This window comes from Phoca vitulina, unplaced genomic scaffold (genome assembly GCF_004348235.1).
Source record: "Phoca vitulina isolate PV1807 unplaced genomic scaffold, GSC_HSeal_1.0 scaffold80, whole genome shotgun sequence".
Taxonomy (NCBI): domain Eukaryota; kingdom Metazoa; phylum Chordata; class Mammalia; order Carnivora; family Phocidae; genus Phoca; species Phoca vitulina.
Window position 1 is genome coordinate 4521747 of NW_022589783.1, and position 13821 is coordinate 4535567.

The window sequence follows — 13821 nt, forward strand, 5'->3', positions numbered from 1 at the left end:
GGTGGAGGTGCGAGGTCAGGGGCTTAGAGAGGAGGGCAGCTTCACCAGGGGGCCTGGTGCCACCAGCGGACCAGCCGAGGGCCCCGGTCCCCAGGCCTGGGGTGGGGGAGAACAGTCGGGAAGGGAAAAGCACTGCAGAGTGACAGCTGAAATCCAGCCGGGCCGCTTGCCCACAGCTGCGCCTGGGGGCACAGGTTTTAGTTTAGGGAGGAAATCAGATCTGCACCTTCGGGCGACTTGCCTACGGCCCAGGGAAGTAATACCTGACAGTTTCATTTTAGATTTTTGCAAACTCTGCCAAACTGGCAGGTACGGATTTCATTTCTTCGGGACTGCCCTTTTTAACCCCTTCAAGGCCGGATGCTGAGTCCCGGGAGGCCGTGCACCCAGCAGACGGAGCGGAGCCCAGAGCGAGGCCCGAGGCGCACGAGCTCCGCCCGCGCACGTGCATCTCCCGGCGCCGCGTGTGCTCACGACGTCCGGAACAACCAGACTACTCAGCACTGGGGACGCCCGCGTTAATGAAGGCACCAGCCGCCGACCCGGTATTCACCAAACCTCAGCAGTGTGACGCAATAAAACTTCTGAGGTTACGGCCAAAACGAATGTTTTGATGAGTGATGCCGTAGGAACAAGGCTCCTTCCATCCTCCGTCACTTCCGCCTTCCACCCGCGGATGCCCAGCTCACCTGGTAAGGTAGAGTCTGGAGGGCTCCAGAGACGTCGGTCCGCAGGCCCCAGGCCCCAGGCCCGGAAGTGGCCCTACAAATCCCACTCGCATTTTATTGGCTAGAACTTGATCACGTGACTGGACCTAACTGCAGGGGGTGCTGGGAGTTGTAGTCAAATTGCCCAGGAAGAAGGGGAAGTACAGGTGGGTGTCAGCATTGACATGATTTTCCCTAATAACAACTTTTTCTGAGACCACTAAGTACTTCCATGAAGCTCTTCTGAGGCCTGCCTGTGGTGCTCTATGAAATGCTTAATTTTATTTTTTTAATTTCATTTTTTTAATTTCTTTTCAATTAATTCTGGTTAACATACAGTGTTATGTTAGTTTCAGATGTATAATATAGTGATTCAATGATTTCATATATTATCCGGTGCTCATCATGACAAGTGCACTGGGGGGGAAGGGAGCGAGGGTTTGGGTTAAAGAGGCAATGGGGATTAAGGAAATGCTTAATTTTAGCGATTGGAGATATCCACCAGTAAACACACCGTTTTAATTGTATAGTGCTTTAGAAGTTTTGAAATGATTTCTCAAACATTCTTTCATTAGATCTTCTTGTCACTTCTAGCAGTGTCTACAGACTTCGTTCAGACAAGAATTATTGACTGCCCATTTTCCCAGGCTCCGGTCTGGGCAGGAGGGATGCTTACCAGACCGAAGATGCCCTACCTGCATCATGCCTGCATCCTTGAAGGACAGCAGCTTGTATTCACAAGTAAAACGCAAATCAACAACGTGCAAGATATTTTCAGACGCTGCTAAGACCCCCAAAGAACAAAAACAGGGCAGGGAGATGGAGAGGAGGCTGCACGGGGACAGGTGTTTAAAATGTACCTGGGATTCGTGTTAATCGGGTGCGGTAAGATGACAGACGGGCTGTTTATTATTCACAGCTCCCAAGAGAAGAGGGCCTGCTGTGCCCACCAAGGCCCCATGGGGAAGCACCAGGGGGGAGACAGGAGCAGTCAGGGGAGAGCATGGCAGGAGGCTTTATCGTGGGTTTCACAGGAAGGAATGGGTAAGGCAGGGTAGACACGCTGAACAAGTGTAGGACTGGGTGGTATGACTAATTCTGGGCTATTGGGGTCCCCAGTCATCCAGCACCTAGCCCTGGGGGTGTAGGACAGCGGGAATGTGGACTTGCAACATGACAGATAAGGAAGTGGTTAGGGGTGTGGGCCCGGTTTGTGCTCACAAGCAAGTTGTTTACTTTCTCTAGGAATTAGCTAAGCCTGGGAGGGGTAGTCTCTCCAGGATTAGCAAGGCCCCAAGATATCAAAGCGTCATGAAGTACAGAAATAAGAAACATGATTCATATAATGGGACACTAGGTACCTTCACTTGGAGTGGAGGCTCAGCGAAGTCCTCCCTGTTGATACTGCAGAGGAAATTAGAATCCCAAAGAGGTGCCCGCCAACCACACAAAGATGGGGAGGGGGCACACCAGGCAGAGGCAGGAACAAGGTCAGCCCCATCTCAGTGTGCCTGGAGCAGTGAGTGTGGACAGGGCAGCAGGGGATGGAGACATACAGGCAGGGCTCTGGAAGCCATGGCCACTGGATTTTATTCTGACTGCAAGAGGAAGGCATTAGAGGGTTGTACAGGGAGCAGTGTGGTCTGATTTGCATTTTTAAAAGGTCACTCTTACGGCGGGAGGAGAATGGATTGAATGTGGGCACTCCTGGGAAGCAGCAAGATTGGGTAGGAGGCAGTGTGCTACAGCATCACTTGGGAAGTGAGACAAAGAGCCATCCCCTGCTTTGTTATCTAATGCTGACACCTCGTCCTACCTACACTTTATGTGACTTAGCTCCAACATGGCCTTCAGCAAAGACATTATTCATTTATCACTTTTCCACATAAATCTAAACATTTCCAGTTCTCAAAGTGATCTTCACTTTTCTTGCCCATCTGCTATTGCTGACAGAAAGGACCCCAGGAAATCCAGTCATTTAGCTAAAAACTACCTATGCATTGTCCAGTATATGTGCCCAAGTTTGGTAAATATGGAAAATGTAAGTAAAGTATAGTTTAACCTTGGCCAGACCAGACTAGGAGATCATCGAGTTGCCATCCGGTGCTCTGTGCTCAGCTTGTGAACACTGTAGTAATCCTCCATAATTCACTCTAGGGTAGTCGGTAGGTGCCCTCCAAGCACAAGGAAGGACAGTCTACAGGACTGCTTGTCATGTGCCTGGGAGAACTGAGGGTCAGTTTGTTGGTTGGTCGGGAGAAGCAAGTTTCCTGCCCACAAAATCCGCTGCCATTGTGGTGGGCGGCGGGGGTGGAGAGCCAAGGGGCAGAGGGAGAGCATCCTGGTCTGACCTTGCCGTCTGTGGACTACCCTCATCAGTGCCCATGCTCTGGCCCAGCCTTGCATGCTCAGCGCCCAGGCAGACGCCCATCTCCCCAGCCAGTGCCGCTCGGAAGCCCGGGCTCTCAGACCAGCAGTTTGCAGCACTTAACCTCCTCTGCTGTCTGTCCCCTCGGGGCCTGGGAAATGTCTGTGGGTTCAGAATAAAACACGTGAACAGTTCCCAGACAGACAAAGCCTCCAATCCAAATCAACGAGGTGGTCATCATCGGAAAAGACCAGAGCTCTGGGGGGGGGGGTGCCCCTTAACAGCTGGAGTCAACAGATGGGTTTCAAACCACAGTGACCCCAGGTCAGGACACCGGTTGAGGGGACTGCTTCTGTCACAGAAGACAGGCAGCACTAACGGGACACGCCCCCCCCCCCATGATGGCATCTTATGACCACAGGCTTTGTGCTCTTCAGGCTTGTCCTGCCGATTCTCCCCCAAAGGCCTTGAGAGGAAGCCTATAGCCAGTAGTCATGGTCCCTAAAAGCTACACAGAAACCCTCTTTAATAAATCTGCTGCTATATGTACAGGCACTGGGGATGTCCTGTGCTTAAAAGACACAGAGGAGACTCCTGCAGGCAGGAGAGTAGAGCCACCATGCCTCCCGCTCAGTGGCGGGCTGTGTACTTGTATGCACTGCACTCGCTCTTGACCTGCTTCAAATCAAGCCCAGCAACCGCCCCACAGGTGCTGATTCAGACTCAGGGGAAGCAGATAGAAACTCTCAGAGAGGTAGCCCCGGGAGGGCCAGCAACGCAAAGGAGCTTGGCAAGTATTTGTTGCAGAGCTAGTCATTCTCTGCCTTCCTATTTCCTGGAGGTTTCACAGAGCCATTTGATCGAACTTTTGCCCAGCTTCTGCTCTGCATTTGCACATTTCTCACAAACCAGCAAAAATTACTATTCATTGAGAAGCCATTACATGTTAGGCATCATTTCTGGTCTTTCTACATTCTTTGATCCCTCGAACAACCCCGTGATGTGGGTACTCTTTCTATTTCCCGTGGAAACACACACACCGACATTTAAGTAAGTTATTGAGGGCCCACAGCTGGTGTGGTGGGACAAGACTCCACCTCAGATCCGTCCCTAAACCTCATATTCTATCCATTGTGTGACATTCCCCTAACTACCCACCCCACCCCACTGCTGACCTTGGTCCTGAATTTGGCTCAGAGCCTGGATTCACCAACCCCTTCCAGGGTCCTCTCCCCTAGGTCTACAGCACACTTTTGCTTTTGGCCTAATTAAGAGAGAAATGTTGGACACGTTGATAGTTAAACCTGATGTTCTTTTATGGAAGATGGGATGTCTTGCACGTGGCAGTGACATTCCACAACTGGGAGCCCGCAGAATCACAGAAAAGCAGTGGTCACACAAGCAATGAACGCCTTCTGACAGGTTCCCAGGCTCCCTGGGATGTGATATGGTCCAAGAGTGCAGTCTTCCCTACAGCCCACAAACCTCGTGGGCAAGAATGTGCCTGGATAGCATCCGTGAGGACAGAGCCAAAATTTCAATGCTTGGAAGGAGATGTTTTATTTTCAGGAAATTTGTATACTATTAGCAGTTCCAGATTCCAACAGGTAAAACCAGTGGATCAACTTACAACACCTCTGTTCCTTTACACCTGTAGGAAGCCAATATGTACTATATTTGAGTGGCCGTTTCCCTGCTTTCTCAATTATTGAGAAAATCTGCACTTAAAAACTGGCTAGTATGTGCATCAAGAAAATGCAGGAATTTGAACCCTGCTGACACCTGTCTTATCAGAGTAACTATTTCATTTAAACATTTTGCTTTCCTGTGTGTGGAGTCAGAGTATGTTCTTAGAGATCCTCTAACCCAAATCCCTCATTTCTAGAGATGAGGGAATACAATTACAGACAATCCATGAAGTGAAATAAAAGTCACAGTCAGGTATTATTTACAACTTGTGAGGAAATTCTTCTGTCTTCAAGAGAGAACGGCATTCCACAGCTGGCTACCTGCGCTTTTGCAGCATTTCTGAGGGGAGAACTGCGGAAGTTGTGCTGTGGTAAGCTTAAATACATTCTGAATTTTCGTCCAGTGTGAAAGGAAACTAGAACTTTGCATTGAAAGACCTTTATAAATCAACAAGCAGAAAGAATCAAAAACACCTCAGTAGCAACACAGCTCTGCGTACATATTACAAAAATTACCTTTGAGTGATTAATTTTTTAATTACTAAACTTGGAAGAAATACTATATACTCTATTCATTTTATCTTCAAGCTTTGCCAATTTCAAAAGAAAATATTTTAAGTAGCTAGTAGCACATTTCTTGATTTTGATTCTTGTTTGTCTAGATCCCACAAAGTAGTTCTTTCCCAATTTCTAGAAGAGGCAGCTCATGTTCATCATCCTTAAAAATACAGCCAGATGACTATCTGGGAAGAGGAGATTTCCATGAACTTCTCACGGTTTGCTGTTTTAGAGCTTACGGTGTTGTGTTTTCATCGTGAATCAGCATCTCTTCTCCACCGGTCTCTGTATGTCTTCAATGTCCAGGGGCCATTCTTCCATCTTTTGGCATCTTGGTGCCTGGCACACTGTCTGGCTACAATCCTCCTCATCCTGGAGCAGAGCTGTTCCAGTCTGTCTGGTGCTGGGAAGCCATCCACCTGTCCTGAACCCAGGACCTGAGCAGATGCACAACATCCCAGTAAAGAGATGGGGTTGGAGGGGGAAGGAATCTAAATCTCTAGAGATTTCCAAAAGGACTTATTTCCTGCCTTTTCTGTCTAGAAAATTAGTTTTGGTTCAGAGTGACAAGCTGGACAGAATAAAGACCAAAATGCATGATTGAGCCGTTGCTCAGTAGACTGTTACCACTGCTGCTCAGTGGAGTTACCTTAGCTTCCTGAGGAACTGTTTCTAACGTAACGTTGTTATGTTGCTGAAAAATCTTTTAATTACAATAATTTAATACACTCTGCTAAATGAAACCATGTTGGAGTCACATCAGACTCCAGCAGAGCTGTCTTGTGCAGAGAAAGCCATTAGCAATTTTGAAAGCAAGTGGTTTGCTTTCATTCAGTCTCTATTTGGGGGCGGGTGCCCCTTTTTAAGAAATTATTTCTCCTTAAAATGAGGCTCTCAAAAATATGTTTCTTAATCACTAATTTTTCTTGGTGAACACAGAAGTTCTTCATCTTAAACTTCCTCCTCACAGCCTCCTCCCAACTCTGAGACCAGGGAAGAGGTGAGAAGAGGGGTCATCTTTGTTTGACGTTTTCCACAGAAGCCTCCCCCCCAACCCAGCACCCTGCACCAGCAATTGGTGGTTTGTGAAGCAGGTGTAATAACACCTGTCCCGGGAGCTTCCTGCCTCTCGTCTCCCCCACCATCTCCATGCTTTAGAAAGAGTTGACCTAGATGCTCAAGGTTTTGGGGGTGTACTCATCTTGGAGCAATGGAAGAATGGGTAAGTGATGGAATTTCTCCACTGAGTGCCTTCTCCTGAAAACAGACTGGTTCTGGCTACAATCTTCCTCATCCTGGGAGCAAAACAGAAGCTCACATAGGCCCCTCAGAATGGGTTCCCCTGCTATGGCAGATGCTTCAGAATAAACACTTCCTTTCTTTTTTCTTTTCTTTTTTTTTTTATTATGTTATGTTAGTCACCATACAATACCTCATTAGTTTTTGATATGGTGATGCACAATTCATTGTTTTCGTGTAACACCCTTTCTTAGTCCAGAGTCTCATCTGCCAACCAAAGCCAGCCCTCTGATTGTTTTCTTCTGTATTTGTCATCCACGGTGTTAGAGCATGAGTAGAACATCAAAACCATGAATGATCATGAGTAAGTGAAAAATGCCCTTCTGTTACCACAGATAGACCTGGGATGGAAACAGTTCACATTACCAAGTTCAGACACATGCTTCAGTATTGACTTGACCAAAGGCCAGAGAGGCCTGTGAACCTCAGAGCCAGCTGCAGATGACTCCAGAACCACCTGTGAATTGCCTTTCCACTGCGACCTATCCCCGCACACCCTCAGAACTTAAACGCTGCCCTAGAAAAGTAGGAAGGAAGAACCCCACACTGATATGAAATTTCTATTTCCCTGATAGAATGGTGGCTCAAATCAGAGATTAAATTTTGAAAAATAAGTTACATTTCATAACCTGATTTGTAAATCAAATTGAGCCCAGAATATGTGGAAGCTTATCTAGAAGCTGCAGGAATACTCCTATAGTCACGAACTGATAAAAAGCTCTACAAATAGAACCAGGTCCACTGGAAACAGTGGCTATAACCCAAGATGGACGACCAGACTCTCAGACATCATGGCTGGCTTGCAAAATCAAGTGACAAAGCAGACAGAGCTTCAAGGTGTGTCTGGGCAGATGGAATGAAAGAATCCAGAGCTCAGTGCGATGGTTCATTTTATGTGTCAACCTAGCTAGACTACAGTAGTACCCAGTTGCTTGGCCAAACCCTAGTCTGGATGTTGCTGGGAGGGCATTCTGTAGATGTGATTGACATCTACAATCAGTTGAATTTAAGTAAAAATTACCCTCCACAATGTGGGTGGGCCTCGTCCAATCAGTTGACAGCCTTAACAGCAAAAACTAAGGATTCCTGGAAAAAAGGAATTCTACCTCAAGACTGTAACACAGACATCCTACCTGAGTTTTCAGCCTGCTAAACTGCCTTCCAGATTTCAGACTTGCCATCTCCCATAATCACATGAACCAAATGCATAAATGCTCACGAATAATACATTTTTATCATGCCAATATTTTACAACAAAGCAGCAATTCCTTAAAACCTCTCTCTTTAAATATATATATATATAGATGTAGCAATACACCCTATCGATTCTGTTTCACCAGATAATCCTGAATGATACACCCAGGAGACACCATAGAGACCAATATTCAAATCTGAGGGTGGCACAGAAATGATGAGGAATCTCAGAAACCTCATGGATGTTGGTGTATTGTGAGGACAGTGTAACTTCCCCTGTTCCAGAGAGGGTCTGGAGGCAGCAGAAACTCTGGCTGCAGAGGGGGCATTGAGAGTGATGTTAGGAATGAGTCCTCAGTTGTCTTTCTGGATTGATGACACAGAATACCAGATCTAATTAATGCTTGCCCTCAAATTGGATGTAATCCTGGGGAAAGGAAAAGGGGAACCCAGAAACTGGGGGGACTGGCAGAATAAGGGCTTAAGTACAAATTAAGCTCAGATATTTTAAATGTCTGTGGTCTGACACTTATATTTACTATATACATCTATGGTTTTTAACCACAAATTTTATTTCCCAATACAGGTATAATCTAATTCCCTATACACACTCTATTTGTTGCCAATGGTAGTAGAAAGCTCCAGTGATAGCTTAATAGAGACATTGCATAATGACCGTAGGAATAGATCCCTCCTGCAGGAACGCCCTCACTCCCCAGGCAGGCATAGTCACATCTCTTGCTCTAATTCTGGCCTCTCGCTCTTCTGACAGTTTAACCTGAATTCTTGAGTTTGTATCACTCAGTCTGCTAGCTGGCATTGTGGTCTGACCTCCCACATTCTCCAACCAGTGTTCCTGGAGCCACAGTGCCTGATTTCATCACCCTGCCTTACAAAAACTCTTTGAACTTGATCTTTGGATAAGCTGACTTACAGCATCTAGCAGCCCGACCTCATGCCATCCCTCAACCCCCGTCCTGCAGGACACAGACAAACAAGACTTTGTGAAGTAAGCTCCTGCCCACAGATGTGCAGAGAAGAGCGGGTGGAAGGACACAAGACTCTGAAGAAAGGAAGGTAAAAGATGGGCTTTCCACATTTCACATCAAGCTAGATGAACATATCAGGGTTGCTAAGGCACCGGCTCACATATTTATTCAGAGCTGGCCACAAAATAATTTTCAGTTTCAAAGCAATGGAGAATTGATATGAATAATACATTTTTGTCTATGCCAATATTTTAAAACAAAGCAGCAGTACCTTATTTGCTCAAATCTGTCTGTGTTTTACATTACATTCGAGCATGAGTGTTTTAGCAGAAATTTCATTTGAAATGTGAAATTGTTTATGCTGCTGATGCAGATTCAAACAACCTGCCATCTATAGATTTGCCATTGTAATGGATTTTTAAACACATTAATTATCACAGAATCGCTGCAGAGAAGAGAGACCACAAATGTAGCACAAGTGTGCTTCTCTTCATGACATTTCCCAAGGAGATTTCTCTTACAGGGACTGAAGGTCTATGAGCAGTTCCGATCCCCTGAAGAGACCAGGCTCAGACAGAGAAAAGAGAGACTCTAGCTCAAAGCCAAACACTCATTTGCTTTACCTCTGCTTCAAAGGTTTCCAGGACAACAGTTCAAATGAAAAGGAAATGTAACCGTAGGAGGAACACAAGAACAAATCTAGAATTCTAAGCTATTAATCCCAGTGGTGTTTCCAAACCATGCTCCAGAATGGTCACATGTCACACGTTGTGTCCAGGTATCCCAGTGAGCTCTATTCGTACCAGTTGTTGGAAGAAAAATCCTGTGGACACTCAGGGTCTGGTCGTCTTGCCACACTAGTGAAGTTTTATGTGTCCAACGGTCTGGTGCAAATCAAAATATACCCTCCTCTGTAAAGGACAGGTCATTGCGCCCTTGTATCTATCACAGGCTACAAGAAAAAGGCAGGGTGCTCGGCATGTTTCTTACTCAGCTCTCTAATCCACTGCTATTTGGGTGGAGCTATGGTCTGAAGTATAATATATGCTATTTCCAAAATCCAGTTAAAAGCGTTCTAGAGCAGAAGAGATTTCTGCCACAAATCCAGTTGCCCTCCCCACTGAGCTACCTGCCCGGCACATCCAAGGAGCTGGGGGTGCCACAAGCAGATAAGTCTCTGGCAAACCCCACTCAGAGAGTCTCAGCGCAGACCCCTAGAGAGCCAGAGTAAGACTATGTCTTTTACTGCATAAAGGTTCCTGACTAGTAAAGCAATGCCTGGCTTTTAGCAGAGATTCTGTGCTTGACCATAGTGGGGAACTCTGGAGTGGGTATTGCCCATCATACAAGTCTGTATTGGGCCAAAGAGGCTGAGTCTCTGTAGCCTGCCTCACTCAGCATGGGGGTGGCCCCAGGAAAGGTGACAGAGTGAGGCACTTCTCTGCAGCCGGGGTAGGACCTGTGGGGGCTGACCGGGAGTCCGCTCACTGACTACACTGCCCACAGCTGGGTAGAATGTTCTCTTTTGAAGGGGGATCTGGGCGAGAATCTCCATGTGTAGGATTGTCCCCCTGATGAAGTGATTCCTTTATCATTAGGAAATGTTCTTGTCTTTGATAATACTCTATGCCCCAAAGTCTAATTTGTCAGGTATTCACATAGCCATTGTGGCCGTGTTAGTCTGCTTGGGCTGACATGACAAAAATACCGTAAGACTGGGTGGCTTCAACCACAGGAACCTATTTTTTCACAATCCGGAGGTTAGAAGTCCCAGATCAATATGCCAGCAGGGTTGGTCTCTGGTGAGACCTCTCCCGGTGGCTTGTACACGGCCACCATCTTGCTGTGTCCTTACGTGACCTTTCCTCAGTGCACGTGTGGAGGCAGAGTCCTGGGATCACTTCCTCTTTTTATAAGGACCCAAGTCCTAGAGGATTAGGGTCCCATCCTTATGACCTCATTGAACCTTAATTACCTCCTTAAAGGCTCCACCTCCAAATGCAGTCCCATTGGGGTTGGGGCTTCAACATACGAATTTGGGGGCAACACAATTCAGTCCACAACACCAGCTTCCATATGATTAACATTTGCATGATATATCATTCTTTGTCTTTTTACTTTTAACCGATCTTTTTTTTTCATGTTTAAAACGGATCTCTCACAAATGGCATTTACATGGTCTTGCTGTTCTTCTTAGTGTATAAGCTGCCTTTTAACTGGAGCATTTCGTGTGTTTCTATTTCATGCACCTGTTGATACGGTTAGGAGAAGTCTCCTATTGCTGTGTGTTTTCTATTGGCCTCGTCTATTGTTTCTTTTTTCCCACATTCCTTCCTTCTGCTAGATTTATTAGCTGGGTTTGTTTTTTGTTGGGTTTTTCTTTTTTAGTACTCCTAAATCCATGTGAATACCTTTATTAGTTTTTTTTTTTAAGTTCTTCAGAGATTTCCCAACTTGGCACAAGGGGGCAAGGCCAATCAGTCGCTGGCTATAGGCCACCCCAGAGAGAAGGCGTGACCTGGGGCAAGGTGACTACACAGATGACCACGCCACATGGCTGGCAGGAGCCACCTGTGAGAGAACGACAGCAACCGGGGAGACCCGTCCTTGCCCCTGTGGGGTAATCTGTGCAGACGCACGCTTTTTATGCGGAACGCCAGGGGTGCCATCTTGGTTGTTCTAAGTTATTTGTTGTTTGTCTTTTGAGAATATTGAGGTTTGTTTCACCGGGCAGTTAGTTTACTTGCAAATCATCCTGGTCCTTTTGAAGCTCATTTTTTAATTTTGTTACAAAGAGTCTGTAGCCGTGGTCACATCTGAGGGCCACTGGCACCTAGTGGGTAGAGTCTATGGATGCTGCTGAGCACGCTGTTAAGCTCAGGACAGCCCCTTTCCTCAACCAAGAATGATCAGTCCCAAAATGTCAGTAGAGCCAAGGGTGAAAAACTCTGACCAGCAGTGGGCTTTACGCTGTGGCTATTTAAGTCCTTCTCCCAAACCATGGCCTTCCCTGGGGTGTCAGCTGGGTACCCAAAGTGTTCAGCATGGCCCATCCACTCTGGTCAGAATAGTGTCTTCCAGGCCTACGAGAAGGCCAGTGTCCCGTGTTGCTCACAGGTCACTGGGAGTTGGCTCCACTTGGCGATGCGGACTCTGACCCGTGAAAATGTAGTTTGTATTCAGACAGGTGACCCTTTGCAGATTCCCGGAGCTCCCCTTCTAAACAGGTGCCTCCTCACCAGCTCCTCACCTGGCCAAATCCAGCACCAGCAGCCCCAAGCCCCCGATCCGTCTCAGTTCAGTAAGACTGATGTGTTCTCTGCCTTCCCCTCCCTACTCATGGTCCAGAAGCCCGCTAGGCAGAAAGCAGGATGATTGCAAAGCTCACCTTGGCTTTTCCTTCTCTCTTGGATCACAGGCCTGTTCTGCCTATTGTCACATCTGAAAACAGTCTTTTAATATATTGTGTGCAACTTTACTGCAAGCAGAAAAGTTTAGTTCAGTCCCTGAAACTTCATCATGACCAGAAGCCAAGTCTCACAAGCTGGATTTGGTGAATTTCCTTCTTTCCCTCTCTTGCTTCCCCCACCCTACATTTCCCCTTCACCCTGCTGCGGGTTTATGAGTGTGTATGTGTGTGTGATGCATGTGTTTTCTATAGACAAACGTCAATAAATCTCTCGTGAACACTGAAAATCTGCTCTTGTCACGAAACACAATTCACTGGTCCCCAAATTATAAATAGCACTCTGACTTGGGCGCCTGGGTGGCTCAGGCGGTTAAGCGTCTGCCTTCGGCTCAGGTCATGATCTCAGGGTCCTGGGATCAAGTCCCGCATCGGGCTCCCTGCTCAGCGAGGAGCCTGCTTCTCCCCCTCCCTCTGCTGCTCCCCCTGCTTGTGTTCCCTCTCTCAAATAAGTAAATAAAATCCTTTAAATAAATAAATAAATAGCACTCTGACAAATAGACTGAAGAAAACTAGTTGGAAATGTCTCAATATTGCCCCCTTAATATTTTGATTTCATTAAAAAAGTAGGTCTGCAGTCTCAGAGCCTGCCTTGCTGCCCAAAATGGGCCAAGTGCCTGGCCAGGCTGCCCCGAACTCTCAATCGTCAAGGCTTTTTTTTAAAGGTCAGGTTTGGTCTATATCCAACACACGTGCCCGCCAGGTGCCCCCAGCAACCCCTCCCACTGCAGAGGAATCACGCCCGCACGCGCGGCTAGTGTCCCTGCTCCCACGCACCTGTGATGGAAACGTCTGAATAGATTGTTCCACCTGTATCCTCCCAGGACTGTGGGCGCACACACCTGGGATCCGAGCAAATCGTTCGTGTGTCATGTGAGAGTGACTGGATTTTGTGCACATCCCTGAACCTCACATTAACCACCTTCTTCAGCTTTAACCCAAGTTCCTTTCTGCTTGAACAGTTTTGCACGGCCTTGCACGTGGCAAGTTCTCAGAGAGCGTCTCCTTGTTTATATGCAGAATGTTCGGCAGCCTTGGTCATACCACAGTCCGAAGTCCTTATTGGGTGTGGCGTTTCTACACTTCTGGTGTTTTGGTTAACTCTTCTAACCATCATTGCATTTTTCAGACCATTTCATTTTCCGTTTATTTCCATCAACTCTAGCAGCTGATGTTCTTTGAGGAATCCCATCTTACAAAGAGATGGAACTGATCGCTGGGAGTCGGTCAGTGACTATCTGGAGAGTATACACCCACAAAGTGTTCTGAGATGTGGCCATGGGAACGTGCAGACGCCGGCGGGCGGCCAGCCTCCCCTTTGGCGAAGTGCCTTCCTCCGGTGGAGTAGACCCAGAGCCGCCAAGTCAAACACACCCTCGATAACATTCTAGCACGTGCCAGACCCTCAGGGTGACTCCTGAGGAGGGAAACCAGGAAAGCTAAATACTGAAACTCGGCGATAGTGCATCCCATCTATCACCCAATGTTTTATCACGACCATTTCCCTAAGTCAGTAGGGTCATTAAATATCTGCGGGGCAACTTCGTTAATC